The sequence below is a fragment of the Chrysemys picta genome, chromosome 3 (assembly GCF_011386835.1).
Source record: "Chrysemys picta bellii isolate R12L10 chromosome 3, ASM1138683v2, whole genome shotgun sequence".
Taxonomy (NCBI): domain Eukaryota; kingdom Metazoa; phylum Chordata; order Testudines; family Emydidae; genus Chrysemys; species Chrysemys picta.
In genome coordinates, this window is record NC_088793.1 from 8,313,959 (window position 1) to 8,332,251 (window position 18,293).

At 42.9% G+C, this 18,293-nt stretch overlaps 1 protein-coding gene across 18 annotated transcripts in view; it reads right to left on the reverse strand.

The window, feature by feature from the left end:
* NCOA1 (nuclear receptor coactivator 1) overlaps positions 1-18,293 on the reverse strand; it is a 338,341-nt gene that overhangs the window by 199,103 nt on the left and 120,945 nt on the right. Inside the window, exon 3 of one of the 18 annotated variants that reach the window (XM_042848877.2) lies at positions 14,350-14,444. The exons of the other annotated variants lie outside the window; for them this stretch is intronic. The gene's annotated coding sequence lies outside the window, so the exon portion shown is untranslated. The remainder of the gene's footprint in view (positions 1-14,349; positions 14,445-18,293) is intronic. 18 annotated transcript variants of the gene reach the window in all.

Genomic DNA, 18,293 nt, shown 5'->3' on the forward strand with positions numbered 1-18,293 from the left:
ATGCTGGTCACTTTCAGAGATGGGATACTGGACTAGATGGACCTCTGTCTGATCCAATGTGATAGTTCCTATGTATTATGGCAGTGCCCCAAACCTCCAACCCAGAGCAGGGCCCCAGTATGCTAGGCGCTATACAAATACATAGAATGAGACAGTCCTGGCCCCAAAGTTCTTAATATCTAAAATTAGACAAAGAAAGAGCAGAAGAAAGCATTGTCTCTTTTTTTTGTTTTTTAAACAAACGGGGGCCTTAAGAACAGAGATTTTAAGTGGTTTCAATCATAGAATATCAGAGTTGGAAGGGACCTCAAGAGGTCATCTAGTCCAACCCTCTGCTCAAAGCAGGACCAATTCCCAGCTAAATCATCGCAGCCAGGGCTTTGTCAAGCCAGGCCTTAAAAACCTCCAAGGAAGGAGACTCCACCACCTCCCTAGGTAATGCATTCCAGTGTTTCACCACCCTCCTAGTGAAATAGTTTTTCCTGATATCCAACCTGGACCTCCCCCACTGCAACTTGAGACCATTGCTCCTTGTTCTGTCATCTGCCACCACTGAGAACAGCCGAGCTCCATCCTCTTTGGAACCCCCCTTCAGGTAGTTGAAGGCTGCTATCAAATCCCCCCTCATTCTTCTCTTCTGCAGACTAAACAATCCCAGTTCCCTCAGCCTCTCTTCATAAGTCATGTGCTCCAGACCCCTAATCATTTTTGTTGCCCTCCGCTGGACTCTTTCCAATTTTTCCACATCCTTCTTGTAGTGTGGGGCCCAAAACTGGACACAGTATTCCAGATGAGGCCTCACCAATGTCGAATAAAGGGGAACGATCACGTTCCTCGATCTGCTGGCAATGCCCCTACTTATACAGCCCAAAATGCCGTTAGCCTTCTTGGCAACAAGAGCACACTGTTGACTCATATCCAGCTTCTCGTCCACTGTGACCCCTAGGTCCTTTTCTGCAGAATTGCTACCTAGCCATTCGGTCCCTAGTCTGTAGCAGTGCATGGGATTCTTCCGTCCTAAGTGCAGGACTCTGCACTTGTCCTTGTTGAACCTCATCAGGTTTTTTTCGGCCCAATCCTCTAATTTGTCTAGGTCCCTCTGTATCCGATCCCTACCCTCTAGTGTATCTACTACGCCTCCTAGTTTAGTGTCATCTGCAAACTTGCTGAGAGTGCAGTCCACACCATCCTCCAGATCATTAATAAAGATATTAAACAAAACCGGCCCCAGGACTGACCCTTGGGGCACTCCGCTTGAAACCGGCTGCCAACTAGACATGGAGCCATTGATCACTACCCGTTGAGCCCGACGATCTAGCCAGCTTTCTGTCCACCTTACAGTCCATTCATCCAGCCCATACTTCTTTAACTTGGCGGCAAGAATACTGTGGGAGACCGTATCAAAAGCTTTGCTAAAGTCAAGGAATAACACATCCACTGCTTTCCCCTCATCCACAGAGCCAGTTATCTCATCATAGAAGGCAATTAGGTTAGTCAGGCACAACTTCCCCTTCGTGAATCCATGCTGACTGTTCCTGATCACTTTCCTCTCCTCTAAATGTTTCATAATTGATCCTTGAGGACCTGCTCCATGATTTTTCCAGGGACTGAGGTGAGGCTGACTGGCCTGTGTTCCCCGGATCCTCCTTCTTCCCTTTTTTAAAGATGGGCACTACATTAGCCTTTTTCCAGTCATCTGGGACCTCCCCCGATCGCCATGAGTTTTCAAAAATAATGGCTAATGGCTCTGCAATCTCACCCGCCAACTCCTTTAGCACCCTCGGATGCAGCGCATCCGGCCCCATGGACTTGTGCACGTCCAGTTTTTCTAAATAGTCCAGAACCACTTCTTTCTCCACAGAGGGTTGGTCACCTTCTCCCCATGCTGTACTGCCCAGTGCAGCAATCTGGGAGCTGACCTTGTGCGTGAAGACAGAGGCAAAAAAATCATTGAGTACATTAGCTTTTTCCACATCCTCGGTTACTAGATTGCCTCCCTCATTCAGTAAGGGGCCCACACGTTCCTTGATTTTCTTCTTGTTGCTAACATACCTGCCCAAGCTCACACAGGAAGTCTGTGCCGGGGTCAGGAACTGAGCCTAGAACTCAAGTCTCAGTCCAGTTTCCTAACTACAAGGCTATCCTTCTTCCCTACATACTTGTCTATTAACTACTCTAGTGACCAGGCTACTAAAAGGAAGAATAAATTGTTGTACAGTGCTCCATACCTATCTCAGATCTCATAGAACTGGAAGGGACCCCAAAAGGTCATCGAGTCCAGCCCCCTGCCTTCACTAGCAGGACCAAGTATGGATTTTTTGTCCCAGATCTCTAAGTGGCCCCCTCAAGGACTGAACTCACAACCCTGAGTTTAGCAGGCCAATGCTCAAACCACTGAGCTATCCCCTCCCCCCAAAGCCTCTTCATAAACCTCTTCTTCCCAGCCAGTATTTATTTTCCTACCAAGATATGTTGATTGTCTCCAAACTGATACAAACCATGTTTATTAGTAGATTGTAGCAGTTATCTTTTTTGGTCTCATATTCAAAAAGCAAACTGATAAACTAAAGCCTTATCTCTACACAATTTCACCAGCTATAAACACGCACAGCTTGGATTTGGTATCCGGATTACTACTACAGTAGTGAAATGCTTGGCTTGTGATGGGGGAAGAGAATGGAAGAAAACTTTCCCTACTCCCACATAGAAAGCAGGTCAGTTTTTTCTCCTTTTTGGCACATCTCGAGGGCCCTGAGCAGAAATCCCATTGGCGCTACTGAATGTGCACTAAGGGCCCAATCCTGCAAGGCAAACCAGCGTAAATTGCTCATTGGCACACAGACTACTTTAAAAGAGCCTCCAGCTGATGCAAAACAAAAATAAAGCCATATGACGTGACGACAAGGGGAACCACACACTGTTCCCATCAAGAGACTTACCAAAGGCAAGACATACATGGAACAGATGAGCATCTCTTCTGAATCAAGCAAAGTAATAGGGAAACACTCTACATTTGTGATAAGGAGGTGGAAATGGAGGTTTGGAAGGAGAAGATGAATTCATTACCTGAAACACCATGTTAAAGTGTCAGGGTTCCCAGAACAAAGTCCTAGGTTCACACCCCTCATGGCCAACATTTAAATAAGGGATTTAACTAAAATCCACAAGAGCTAGCAGCTATTTTATTAACCCTGCTGTGCCCAGTTTGTGCAGATGATACAGGCCTGGGAACTGCTGATTCCCAATGAGAACTGAGGGTTAAACTGTATTCTCACCATCACCACTTGTGGTGAACCACAGTTAGACACTACAATTTAAGAAGGAGTTTGGGGAGAGGTGGTGGTGTTTGGAGAAGTAAACAGTAGTACTGAAGAGAAATGGAAAGAGAGTGATCTTGACAGGGGCGGACTAAACAGCTTGTGCCCAGGTGTGAAATGTGAACAGGAGCAGATCAAGGAAAGTAGTGGCTAAACCATACGGACTCTTTCTCCCTCCCTGTCATGGGACAAAGTTGTTACTATGAATTGCATGGACTATCTACCCTCCACCTCTCTGCTCATCAGAGGCCCTAGAACATGATCCTCCACTGCCTTGCACCTTGTGTTGTTGTTTCTACCTGCAAAGTGTGAATAAAACACTATCAGAGTCACACTCATTTTGCAGATTGAAACTACAACAAAGTGCAAGACAGGGGAGAAATTGACCCTGCAGTCTCCTAACGTGTTCACGTCTGTAGAACAGGAGGTCACTGCAAAGTAAGCTCCCAATTATCAGGGAGATCCTCAAAGAGCCAACTCCCATAGGGAGTCGAGATCTCTGAACCAAGCAATAACACACCCTCTCATCCCTCTGTTAATAGTGACCTGCCTATTGCCCGAAACTTAACTGTTTCATTAGATTTTCCCCTTCCCCCAGTCGTTTCACACATGTTCACTTGCAGAGCCAGTCTGGCAGCATTTTCCGAGGTCGTGCAAGAATCACTCGAGGCGCCAGGTCTGTTGGCAAAGCAGCCAGAAAGCTATTTATATTTAAGACAAGAACAAGGGGCGTGGTGGCCTCCATCGACTGCACGTGCAACACAGGCTTCAGAAGGGCCATCATGGACTTGCTGCAGGGATGCAAGGATTTAGACTAAAGCACAGATCGGAGGGGGAGACACTACACAGAAAACTACTGGCCGTGAGCATTGTTAGCGGATACAGAGCTAGAGAAAGGGAGGGCATTCTCTGCCTCCCGACCTTGCCAGCATCCTTTAGAACACACATGCTTCCCATACTGTAAACAATTGTCACTAAAAAATGCCCTTTGTAATCGACCAGTCAAAACAATTGAGACTTTAAAGCCACTTTCTCCAAGCTTGATTTCACATTGCAGAGAAGGCAGCCACAATCATATCTGCAAGAGGATGAAGAGGGAATGTTAGACCCTCAGAGAGCCATGGCTCCATAGCTAATGCAGCAAATAGCCTTCAATCACCTTCTCTGCATCAAATAATCCCGGGGGGTGGGCGGGAGAGGTGCTGACAGCAAGAAAAAGTATATAGTTACTATGGCTATAACATTCAATGAGACTTGGGTTCCTAACTCCCTTAAGAAAAGTTCTATAACAAAACGCTCATTGAATTTAACGGCACAAAATTTAGCCCTTAGGCATTCTGACAATACCACCCTATGGCTTAAAAGAACTAACTTAAACCCTTGAAAGTAAGGTCCTGTGCACTAAGTCAGTCTTAGAGGTGAAGAGTTAAGTGGCGAAAGTTACCTAACAAGGATCAGTTGGCAACTGACACTTTTTTCCAGCCCTTTAGCATGTTTGTTACAATAGGCGGTCAGACCTACTTTCACTTAACACCTTAAAATGCTCCTGCTTCAGGGCATAAACCAGCTCCTAATTAATGGGGGTTAAGACGAAACTCTTCCGGGGCATGTTATTCCCTAACTTCCTACAGCAGGGTTCTTGCATTTTCCTTTGAGTCAGCTGGTGCTGACCACTGCTGGAGACAGAACATGGGACTAAATTGGTCTGACCCAATATAGCAATACCTAGGTCTGTATTCCATCTCCCTCTGCATGACTGATTTTCCTACTACATCAATGGTGGAATCTCCATCACTGGAGAATTTTAAGAACAAGTTAGACAAACACCTGTCAGGAATGGTCTAGATAATATTTAATCCTGCCATGAGGGCAGGGGACTGGACTAGATGACCTCTCGAGGTCCCTTCCAGTCCTATGATCACTCTCTTCTGGCTACATGTAACCTACAACACCTAATGTATCACATCTGTAATTGTCCCACTCTTCAACTAACCCCAGTGGAGTAGAAATGTAGTATTACTAATCCTAACCGTTCAAAAAAATGAGGCCCCCAAATTCATGAAACTGTCTTTAAAATCACGAGATGTTTCTAAATTCATATGTTTGCAGTTCTTTTTGTCTGCCTTCTGGAGACTCAGCCTTTAGGGCTCATATTTTTAAGGTTTTTCTACGCACCCACAAGAATTAGAAACTTTGTTTTTAAATAAAAGCTGCGGTTCTCAAGTAATAATATGAATCCAGATGCTGAAAACACCAAATATCACAACACCATTAAATAAAATCACGAGTTGGAAACACTGGGAATGTAATACAAGGGTTCGAGAACAGCAAGCATCGCAGTCCTCCTTTTTCCATTTACTTTTAACACAGACTCTATTGACAAAGTTTTCTATGAACTGTTTCAATTTATCAGTCCAAAAAGACCACCTGTCTTGGGAGTCTATGAAGCTGAAGCCAAAGCAGAAAAAACAGCGATTCGTTAAAGACATGCTAAATCAGGGATCGGCAACCTTTGGCCCACGGCTCGCCAGGGTAAGCCCCCTGGCCGGGCTGGTTTGTTTACCTGCCGTGTCCGCAGGTTCAGCCGATCACGGCTCCCACTAGCCGCGGTTCGCCATTCCAGGCCAATGGGGGTGGTGGGAAACAGCAGCCAACACATCCCTTGGCACGCGTCGCTTCCCGCAGCCCCCATTGGCCAGTGGGAGCCGCGATTGGCCGAACCTGCGGACGTGGCAGGTAAACAAATGGGCCAGGCCCGCCAGGGGGCTTACCCTGGTGGGCCGCGGGCCAAAGGTTGCCGATCCCTGTGCTAAATCTTAAAGAACTTTTTAAAACACTTTTATACTTCAGTTTTTGTTGTTTTTTAAAAACAGAAAAAGATTTAAAAACCTTTTTCAAAAGCATTTTAATAGCTCCTAAGGAGCCATTACAGTATAATGTAAATATGTATCTTAACCAAATGTTCTAAAGTGGATATTCATTTGCTATTACACATAGAAACAAAAAGCCTTTGGTTTCTGAATCAACTGATTCCTCTTCTACCCAAGACATAGCAAGAAATCCTACTAGAGGAGCTTTCAAGAGCCTCTACACTAACATTTGGAAACACTTAAAAATCAGAAACTAGCTCAAATGAAGTTTCCTCCCTTATGCTTTTTATGAGACACATGGTAATGTGTATTCCCACATTGCCATGTGTTACTAGTCTATGTTTGTTATCTTCCTAACATGAGCCCTGATCCTGAAAATGGATCTACACAGGCAGATCCCTGTGTCCACAAGGAGCCGCAATGGCGCTCTGGCGGAAGTCTGCCTAAAAGGATCCAACTGCAGGACTGGGGTCATGGTTTGCATAACACATGCATGTGAACTAGCATTTTATTATACTTTAAGGTAATATTTTGGAACGTATGTGTTCTGTCTGATCCTCGTAGATCTAGAACTGTGAATCCACTTCCTTCTCTCTCCTGAGAAGGAGGAGGATCTATCTAATTTTTCTTCATTACAGGCTCAATCCTGCACCCACTGAAGTGGTCAGCAAAGCTCCTACCAACATCAACTGTCTAGTTTCAAGCCCTATAATGTCCTTTCCCCAAAGCCCTGTGTCAGGATGAGTATTGCTCCAGTGAGAGGAGTGACTATGCCTCCCTGTGCTCATCAACTCTACAGGGCCAAATTCCCCCTTTATGCTAGGCGTGAGCACACTGTTTCTGTGGGACCTTCCAGGCACAAGGGACCGAACACAGGACTTGCTGTGTGGCAGACAGTATTACTACCACTGTACCTCTCAGCTAGCCCAATCCACTGTGTGGATAAAGCTTAAAAAGGGATACGAGACTGGACGAGCTTAAAATTCAGGTGGTGTAAAACAAAAGCCACTAAGTTTTTACAGATCATCCACAGAAAAGTTCCTGTTATTTCACTTTACAGTCCAATGAAAGTGTTTTATAGATTTAAAAATTCCCCGGCAACATTTGCAATCCAAACACAGTAGCATTATAAAAGGCATGAAAATGAAACTGACCAGAAACAAAAGTAAAACTGACTGGTCAGTTATCATGGTCCAAATCAAGTGTAGTGCAAAATATAAAACTACATTAAGGGTGAAAAGTTATTCAGCATTTTAAATTTGCTTCAGCACGACACAGTAAGCATACGTACTCACATTAGTATCACTTACATACATACACATCAGCATGTATGTATATACAAATACATATATTTTAAAAGCCTTATTTATACCCTAGCAGTGGCCCTTTAAATACAAATAAAAGGCCTTCCACCTAATCTTTTAAATCTTCTCAGCACTCCCATGGGATCATATTACTGTTGTGAAAGGGTGGTGGGAGCTTTTACTTCCCAATTCCCCACCCCATGACATACATGTACATGTGCAAGATGTACTACAGAGACTACGCATCTGTGCACACAGTATTCGAAAAAGGGTATTCATTTTACCAAGCAAAAGCAGGAAGAACAGCAACGCTGAGGCCATGTGGGTAAGTGCTGCACTTCCACGCAAAGCATGTTTGGTTCAATCCCGTTAACGTCCCCTATTGATTAAGAGTAGGTTAGATAAATGCCTATCAGGGATGGTCTAGACAGTATTTGGTCCTGCCATGAGGGCAGGGGACTGGACTCGATGACCTCTCGAGGTCCCTTCCAGTCCTAGAATCTGTGAATCTATGATTACCCAAGTCTGTAAACCACCTGAGACCTAAGAGACATCTCTGCAGACTGTTTGCTTCATGCTGCAGCTTCCTTGCTGGGGGGGGTGGGATGGGACGGACACTCACATGTAATTAGTTAAAGGATGTTTTCCTGCTGTTGGAGGTGGAGACAGAATAAACAGGCACATTGACTTTTAGCATATAATTACTAGGCTCTTAGATCTGTGTGTCAGCTGTCATGATCTTAGGGGTGATAAGCTGCCTCTAGCCTATATTTACAGCGGTCGAGAGGACATGCACTAGTTTGGCAGATGCACAGCTTAGGTAAGGAACTCAAGAGGCACAGAAGTGTGCACTGAAATTTATTCATAGCTAACAATAACTATAGCTTACCATTTTAAGACACAGCGGAAGGACGGACTTCTGTATATGCATTCTTTGGTGCAGTGTAGAGAAAGGTGGTCTGGGGGCTACAGCACAACACAAGAAGCCAGGACATTGGGGTGATCGTGGCTGCAACAGTGATTTTCTGCACCACCTTGGACAAGTGTCTCTTGGCCATATGCAGCAGGGGAGTGAATGGGGTCTGCAGAAGCATGAGACCTCTGTGTGGATGGTTGTCTCCGCTGAGCTCCATAAGATTTGGAAGAGAAACCATAGCCTGTTCTAAAATGGTGCAAAACTCCACCCACTGAATGATTTTCGGGGGAGGGGAAGTCAAGGAAGGGGCCATCATGGAGTCTTCCACCCCCTGTCAGGAGCTTTTTTGTGAGAAGGGGCAGTCTAGGAAATAGTATTTAGGAAAGTTATGTTATCGCTCATACACTCTCTCTCCCCCATCCATCTTGGCACCCAGCTGCAATCTGCAAGCTAAACTTTTACAGCCATCTCTGTGGCACTTCTCCCCAGAGTCAGCATTCAGACAGACAGCATTAAGCAGTTTATGAAAGTGAGCGGCCTAATGGTCTATGGCAATGGAGTTCTTGCCGTCTGGGACATGTCCCATAGCTTTGAGACCTCTCCAGAGCTGCAGCTGAAACGGGGGAGCAGGAGGAAGAAGGGAGTACACTCTGCTCGAAGGGAGCAAGTAATACTTTCAAGGAGTGAGAAACTGAAGACAGGCTGCAGAGAAGTCTGCGATGACCTTTTGTGGATTTAACTTGATTCCAGAGTGTGGCAGAAGGTCCAAATGTGCTCTACACCAGGGTTTTTCAACCTGTGGGTCGGGACCCAAAACAGGGTCACCAGAATGTTTCCAAGGGTCACATGGCAGCTCCTGTCCCACGGGGCTGGCTGGGCTCACCTCCCTGCTCCAGGCACTGCAACCTCTGGGGTCCCAGCACCACTCAGATTTGGCCCGGGAATTCAGGTAGGCCAAATTTGAGTGAGTGGCACTGCAACCCCACGAGCCAGGTCACAGCTCCACTGGCACAAATTTGGTCCAGTGAGGGGGGTGCAGTCAAACCTGAGCAGGGCTGCAACCCCTGAGGTTGCAATGCCCAGAGCCAAGCCCAGCCAGCCCCACAGCACAGGAGCTGCAGGAGCCGCCACTGTGGGAATAAGTGCCGGGCAGCACCCAACCCCCTTGGGGAGACAGGACACAACTGAAAGCACCCCAGGGCTTCCACCTCCAGACTATTTACTGGGTGGTGACCAGCCATAAACATTTACAAATGGGTCCTGAGCCCAAAAAGGTAGAGAACAGCCATTCTACACAGTTCTAATGGGTAGCGAGGGCGCATGGTTTAGTGACTGGAGGATGAAATCAGGAACTCCCAAGTTCTAACCTTGTCTTTAGAACTGACTCACTGTTTGGATTTAGGAAATAATCTTAAAATGTGACTCTGCTCTGAGAAGTGACTAACCATGGCCTGGGCTCCAGAGTGGTTTTTCTCACTACCTACATGAGATTCACTCAGTTTACAAGCTACGTGCCTTTTCCTGACTGCCAGCCCTGAAACTTCACTCTGGGATCTGAAAGTCAAGCTGGGGTTTTTCCTGCTTGTGCAGCATCACAAACAGCCCTGACGAGAGATGCATGATACATGTAGGTAAGGTGTCACCAAAGTATGTGCTTCAAACTAGAATTGCATGTTAACCTATTTGTCTGAGTTTGCCCATCCGTAAAGTGGGAACAAGATCATGTACCAACTTCTCAGCTGTGAGGATTGACTAGTTAATATCTGTACAGCATTTTGAAAATGTAAAGCACTATTCAGGGGTTACCATAAAATCTTTCCTGTTTCTATTTGTAAGTCACTCATCTTACCATGGTATTCTCTATACTATATAAAGGAAATACAGCAAGTATCATGCTAATGTTAGGTAAAATTATAAAAATGTTGATGGTGGCCACTGTCTAAGTGTTGAATAATTATAAAATGGTGCCTGCAATCACCCTCTGCTTATGAATGTAGAGTGAGAACTACATTAAAAGATTGTAGGCTTTCATTTTATTATTGGATACTTTATATAGTGCCCAAATTCACACCAGGTGCTTTACAGAATACATTGTCTTACTATGTCCCTACCCTAAGAGCCTGCTGCTGGATCTGTGTAGGTGAACTCCTGAACCCCTGTGGAACCCCACTGAAATCAACAGGACACCAACAGAGGCGCAGTGGACTGCGCAGACAGATCTGATTGCAGAACTGAGACCTAACATTTATTACAACATAATGTGTGAGGATGACAAACAATAGGGAGGGATAGGGAACAGTAACACGATTGTGCCACCAATCAGTTTAGATTACTGTACTCCTTGATGGCTTAATTTTAATTACAAAATAAATTATAGATTCACTTCTCGTGGGCATGTGGGGATTTAAATGAGAGGGTGAAGGCTTGGCAGATTGGAATACTTGAGAGGGTGTTCCATGTGTAGGAGGAAACATGAAAAAGAGACAGATGCTTGTGGGGGAAGTGGACAAATAGAGGGCAGGTGGGGAGGGGATCATGGCCAGCAGCACTGGGGTGAGAGAAGGAAAGAGGCAAAGGGATAAGCAGCTAGGGTGCAGTGATACACTTGAAGGCAAAAACAAGCAATTTAATCTTAGGGTGATAGAGATCATTTCTAGGGAACTCAAATAGGAAGCAATTTATATTCCTCCACTCTGGAAAAAATGAGTTCAAGTAAACATGCTTGTGTGTTTGCTTCCCTTCAAAGATTATGTAAGTTTATATACAAATTAAAAGCAGCCTTTGGACACTTTCCAAGTTACCATTATGTCCTTTGGAATCATTGCATTTGGGCACCCTTATCTTTGACCGTTAGTGTAAGAACTGGTCACGCCTTCAGTTTCTTTAAATCATAACTTGCTGGTTGGTGATCGAATTTGCTACAACCACATCAATGACCCCCAGAAGTCACTGTTCCATGGTAGCATTTTAAAAAAAATAGTATGTGTTTTTTTTAGTTACAAAACCCAATGGTTTTGCAATTAAGACGTGTATGATAAAGACTGCAGCATAGAAACTAAAAGATTGTGCAGCTATTGACAGCACTTCAATGAGTGCTTTTAGAATGAGATTTCATTTCTGTGGATGGAGAATACTTCTATGCCCAATTTAGTATCTGATTGACAGCTTTCCAATGCTGCCAAAAAGCTGACATTCTGCAACCTGCCATATTTGGGTTCTAAAAACATATAGGTGACAAACTGATTGGAATCTGGAGGATTTATTTTGACCTGCCAGTAAGCCAGGTGGTTAAATGGTCCAGTCCCATCTCCTTCCCTGACACCGCAAGGAACATTTTATGAGGCAGTTTCCCTCCCTTTTTCTGGCAGGGGGGGTGAGGTGGGGTGGGAGGGAGACACAACAAAAACAACAAAAACTTTTGCAACAACTGATCTAGGAATAATGCAAAGTCCGAGGCAGCTACCCTCAGCCAGAACAAGAAGACAGCAGGAATGGGTTTCACTTCGCAAGGTTCAATTCCTGCCCGATTTCCCTATGATATGTGACATTCCCTTTGAAGTCAATGGAATCTGGTCCCAAGACAAAGAAGGGGGAGTGGGTGTGTGGGAAGTCCAAGAGAAGCCTCACACTTCTTCCCCCTGTGCAGTTCTGAAACCTCTCCAGTATGAGGAAGTTGTCAGAATTGCACTTGATAAGCAAAAACTTTAAAACGTAAACTCAGCTTTCCGGAAAAAATAGCATGCAGTAAAAGTCAAACTGTTCCTTGTGCCACAGTACAGATAGGGTGGAAATGGGTGGGGGGGAGGGGAAGGTGGTGAAAAGGTTTTCAAGGATACCCCTAACATTGCAAACTGGGGTGCGTGGGGGAAGACTATTTGCTGCATGCTATTATAGCATTCTACGCACAATACTGGTGGTAAACCCTTCATTACTCATCAACACACTTCTCCCACTGAAAGCTCACATACTGCAACACACACACAAAACTGGTTGATTACTTCATTAAACACAGGCTCGAGGACCTATAGAAACAAACTGTTTAAACAGATGCATCATTTAGTTTACATTATTTTGTTAAGCAACATTTTCTTTAATAAAAAAACAGCCCGGTGAGGTGTCTTATGTGCCATTGAAATGCATAGCAGAAGGCCCATTCTACTGCAAGACTATTTTCAGCAGCACTCAGTAATTGTTAACTTGTTACTTAATTTGTGCCAAAACTATGTGTTGAACAGTTGGCTTTAGCCAATGTTTGATTAAATGTAGTTGTGTGTCCTGACATAATAACTTCAGGATTCCTACACAGGCAAGGCATATCATCCATTATACTTCTGTTTGGTACATTCTGAAATATTAAAAGTTCGTGTTCTAATTAAACAGTTTATTCATGCAAAAACTAAAATTACAGTGGATAATTATGTAACAAATTGCACACTGCACTCTATAATCAATATCTCGAAATGCTGGATAACTAATGATCATATGACATGACAGGGTAAATATCTAGTACCCTATCAACCAGTAAGGGAATTAAAAATAATCAAGCTGCTTTTAAATGTTTAAAAACCCTTTCAGCTATGAAAACCAGTGATATTAGACAATATTCTGCAGAGACTGCAGTTTCCGGTCTCCATTTCTTGGTGAGAATGAGATTCAGCTTGTAATGATAAAAATATTCCTGTGAAAACATGTGCCACTCACAGCTTAGGTGAAAAGCTTTCAATGAGGGTAACAGGCTATCAGCAATGCTAAATCCAAATCCAAATCCAGAAGAGCAAGCAGCAGCTAAGATGTGAAGTCCAAAAGGTGCAAGAAAAAAAACAAAGGCACGCTATATTTTTCAATGATGGGGAGCACTCCGCCGAGAATGGCTTTTACCTCCTTCAGCTGAGTACAGGTTGGAGACCCAGCGTAAAAGGGTCTGTGGACCATAGAGAGACAGACAAACAGAGATGGACAGACACTGTACTCCAATAGATTAACATCTTCTATAAAAATCAGTTCACTGGTGGTGCACTGGTCTGAGCTGCCTGTTGTTGTTCCTGACATTCAAGTGTAAACAGGGCATCAATATTCAAGAGTAAACATGACTTGCAAGCAAGTGGATGTTTAGAGAGTTGCTCTTGCATTTTCTGTCAGAGAAGGAGTGGAGCTGGGCTATGCTATTCTTGGCACTTCCTGCAGTTCAATCAGTGGATTTAACTGGAGAGAAGAGGGAGATGGAAGAAAGGGAATCCAAATCCTTTATATAAAGCTATGTATGATAGAAACGTAGGGCTGGAAGGGACCTCAAGAGGTCATCTAGGCCAGCACCCCGCACTGAGGCAGGACCACATACAGCATATTAAAAAATTACTTAACCACAGGGGTCTTCTGCAGTCACCAAGCTCATTTTCTGAACAGAAACAAAGGACCCAGGAGCTGAACATAATGCCATTTTGCCAACAGTGACTACTGAGCAGGGACAGGAAAAGGCTGCTAATTAGCATGAGAACAGGGGCAACCCAAAGTGCAGCCCAGAGTGCTTTAATGTGTCCTGCTGCCATCTTCACCTTTCATATGAAGGTGCAATCTGGAGAAACTACATGCGCCAACATGCAATGTTCTGTCTTGATCTGCTGCAGCACTCCCAATAACTAGGGGACAGGACATACATATTTCCACTGGTTAGTCTGATGCTTGAGTCAAGCAGCAGCATTGCATGCTGGGACCTAAGCATCAAAGACAACCCAGTGGAGATACAGACATCCTGTCCTCCTACTTATTAGGACTGCAACCGCAGCCCAAGAAGGAGCACTGCTGGGACTCCAGCAGCTGATCCTTTGTTTGAAAGATGAGGGCAGGTATTCTTTTCTCTGCAATACGGTTCTGTTTTAATCTCTCTCTCTTTGTATATTTATGAATGGCCATCAAGATGGATACTTAGAGAAATACAAGGTTACCTTATGCCGTGTTCACAGGTGGACACCACAGTGTATGTATGTACATGCTAAAGATTACTTTGTCTTCTAACTGGGTTCCTCTCAACTTTTGTCACCTTTGCATGAAATAAAAGATACAAGAAGGATAAGAATGTAATTTTAATTTAGCTAATTTTAAACTCTTTAGTAACAGTTTGTATCAATTTCAGGCTACACCATCTAATCTGCACAGATGACCCATTATTCATCAGCTCCACTGGGGCCTCCATCGCATTAGCAAGATTTCCATTCCCCTCTTACTCACCCAAATTTTTAAGGCTCCTATTTTTAGTTTTTTCCCCTTATTGTGTCACTGTTTCTTCTATTTCTCCACTGTCCTCACTTTTCTTTTATGACTCGTTTTCCTTAACCTACGCTCTGAACTGCATCTGCAAGTTTTGTTTGTTTAAATGCATTTCCTTTATTTTACTTTTGATTTTATATTTGCTCTCCTCTTGCTATTCGCCTTTTCCACTGTGACTTTTGTTACCTTTGTTTAAAGCCTTTGGATATTAAATTATTTTATTTTGGGGGCCAGTAAAGGATGTCTAGCTCCATATTATTATGGTTTGTCTTGCTTTGATTTAATCTAATCTCATATGTTTAACATATTCCGCATAGAGCAAGTGTTGCTACTTTTTTTTGTTTGTTTGTGGTTTTTTTTTTTTTTTTTAAGAATTCCTCAATCTGCAATCTTGACTCGTGTATTTTCTTTATGCACTTTAATCCTCTCTCCTCTTGTCTAGGAACATTTGTATGGCTGTATGCGCCTTCCTTGAATCTAATTAAGCAAAAAGACACTGTTTGCTTCCTAGCCAAGTGTTGTAAGAATTACACCATCTGATCTCTAGAGGATTTCACCAGATCAAACCCCCTCTGATTAATTTAACCTAAACAATACTTCAAGCTGTATCAAAATACTGTATTTACTTAAACAGGAAAAGTTATTAAAAACTAAAGAAAACTCTGGGGAGGTGGATGAGGAAATCATATTGTATCTGTGCTGATCAAATCGGTTCATAAGCATAGACAAAGTACAGGTGAACATCTTTTTAGTCTTTTTACACACAAAATTGTCTTTCATTGCCTTCATTAGACATTTTGGACTATTAAATAGATACCATCAGATCAATTTAGGACTAACTTTTATGTTTGATTAAAAACAAGATTTTTACAGTTTGTCATTAGAAATTTTCCCTTATTTTATTCTAATGAAAATAGTTTATTTAAATACAAACATTCCTCTGCACTTTTTTCCAACCCAAACATTACAGCATTGTGCTAGTGCATGAAAGCCAGAAAGTGAAACTCACTAGTCCATTTTCAGTGTCCATGCTGAGTGAGAAATGCAAAATGTAAGATCGCCATATGAATTGCAAAAAGTGAATTTGTTGGAGTTTTTTGATTAGTTGTGTTTCAATAACAATGTATCATTACCAGACAGGATTTTAAAAAAAGACAGTCAAAACAATGAGCTTTAGCGTTCACATTTGAACACGTGGATGAAAATATTGTGCATGAAGTTGCTAGATCAATGCATAGAAACATTTTAAGTTTATTAAAATGGCTGAGTTTAACAAGAGGATACAGCACGCAACCCGATCAACTCTTCCTTCACTAGCAGGAGAGAGGTTTAGGGTCAGTGGTTTAATAGTGCAATCATCTTTCATTTTTGAAAGCACGACTGCAAACTCTGCTTAGATCACAAATGAAAGTGAACAGCATTCTCCTTCCTTCTCCCTAGTAGGAGCTTATCCATGTCACAAATAAACCACCACAGAAACAAGCAGAGTCTCTGACCAGGAGGCTCTGCATGTCAAGATGGAGGTGCACTGACAGAGCAGGAAATCTTATCTAAATGTATGCCATGCCATGTCCTAGTTAATACTATTAGTTCAGGACTTCCATAAGCATCTATTTATTCCACAAATGTTTTAAAAAAAATAAATCTGGAGGTTTACAAGGATGCTCTGGGCCGTACATAGTTTGGCACCTCATTGTAATTATGTTTAAATCAGACAGTTAATTTATGTCCAAGAGAAATAAAAAGACATTTTCTCTTCAGAGCAATCATATGCCCTGCTACAGACTTACAAACCAAAGAGATTTTGAGAGTTAATATTTAAAACGATGTTTTTGGTATCTATCAAAGTATTTAAAAATACACCTCTACCCCGATATAACGCGACCCGATATAACACGAATTCGGCTATAACGTGGTAAAGCAGCGCTCCGGAGGGGTGGGGCTGCGCACTCCGGCAGATCAAAACAAGTTTGATATAACGTGGTTTCACCTATAACGCAGTAAGATTTTTTGGCTCCCGAGGACAGCGTTATATCGGGGTAGAGGTGTATATTTCAGAGCTCATTAAATATTTTATTTTTGTGAGAACAAGACTATTTCAGCTATCCACTGGTGATCAACCAATCAGGTAATTAGAGATGCTGGATGCTTCAAATGAATTAGAATTTTCTTTCAGAGAAAAATAAGGACATTAATATGTGGTCTTAGTAAGGTTTTTATTCTTTATTGAATTTAAAATCAAGTGCCATATGATAAAACCATAATAATACACAAGGCTCTATCCACATCTGACCTTTCCTAATTCCAACTGGTTTGAAGCAACAGTCTTAACCACTTAGGCCTTGGCTACACTTACCAGCTAGTTCGACGGCTGGAAATCGAAGTTCTGGGTTCGACTTATCGCGTCTAGTCTGGACGCAATAAGTCGAACCCGGAAGTGCTTGCCGTCGACTGCGGTACTCCAGCTCGGCGAGAGGAGTACCGCGGAGTCGACGGGGGAGCCTGCCTGCCGAGTGTGGACCAAGGTAAGTTCGAACTAAGGTACTTCGACTTCAGCTACGTTATTCACGTAGCTGAAGTTGCGTACCTTAGTTCGAATTAGGGGGGTAGTGTAGACCAAGCCTTTGAGACAGTCTGATATAATCATTCACTGAAGTTAGTTACTCATTAAGTTGTTACATAATATTTATGTTGCATTAGTAAAGCCTATGTTTAAACCTCAGACAGTAGTAGCTCAGAGGGAACGCTCCTAAACCAAAGCTGACCCTAGCACTGGAGAATTATTACTCAGTTCCCATTCACCATGGCTAGTCAAGTCTGAGGCATACTCACCTGAACTCTTTCCAAGAGAAATAATTAGGGCTGCAGCCTATTTACAAGCAGTCCTATTCAACATGGAATTCAGGATGTGATTACCTAACATTTTAATGATCTCTAAGTAGAGAGCAATTAAATAAACACTTTCAAAAACAGCTAAAACCCTACCAAGTGAAAGGTCATGTCAAATATTTACAACAGGAAGACGGGACTTAGATAAACAGGAGAATACATATTTACCTATCTTCATTTTCAGTTCCATTTCAATTAAAGTCCACTAAAATACTTGAGTGTTAGATAACTTCTCATTCACCCTCTTTTCAGTTGTGATTAAGACTGTGCAAAATACCTAATCTCCTCCTCCCCAATCTAAACATCTGGACCACCTTGTCAGTACTGCTAAAGCAAGAGAAATCTGCAAGTATAAATACACCTTGGGATTACTAATGTGACAGCTCTAATAAATACTCCCCAGAGCATCTGCTGATCTAATAATTGGCACTAGAAAAATCACACATGCTTATCTACATGGCTATTAACTTTCATTGACTAAACATACTGGCAAGCCTCTGAACTGTGCCAGGCAATGGGGAAAAAAAAGAAAAGCAGGAGAAGTTGCAGCAGTTGCAGATTTATCCAGTTCAATCTCTATTTTTGGTATTTGTAAGGCATCTACCACCGTGCACCACTATCTAAACACCAATACCTGGTAATTTAAATATTACCAGGATGCTACTATTAAGAACTTCCTCTCTAAGTGTGGAATCTGTCAGTTTAACAAATCAGAGTTACTGTAGCTTTAAAT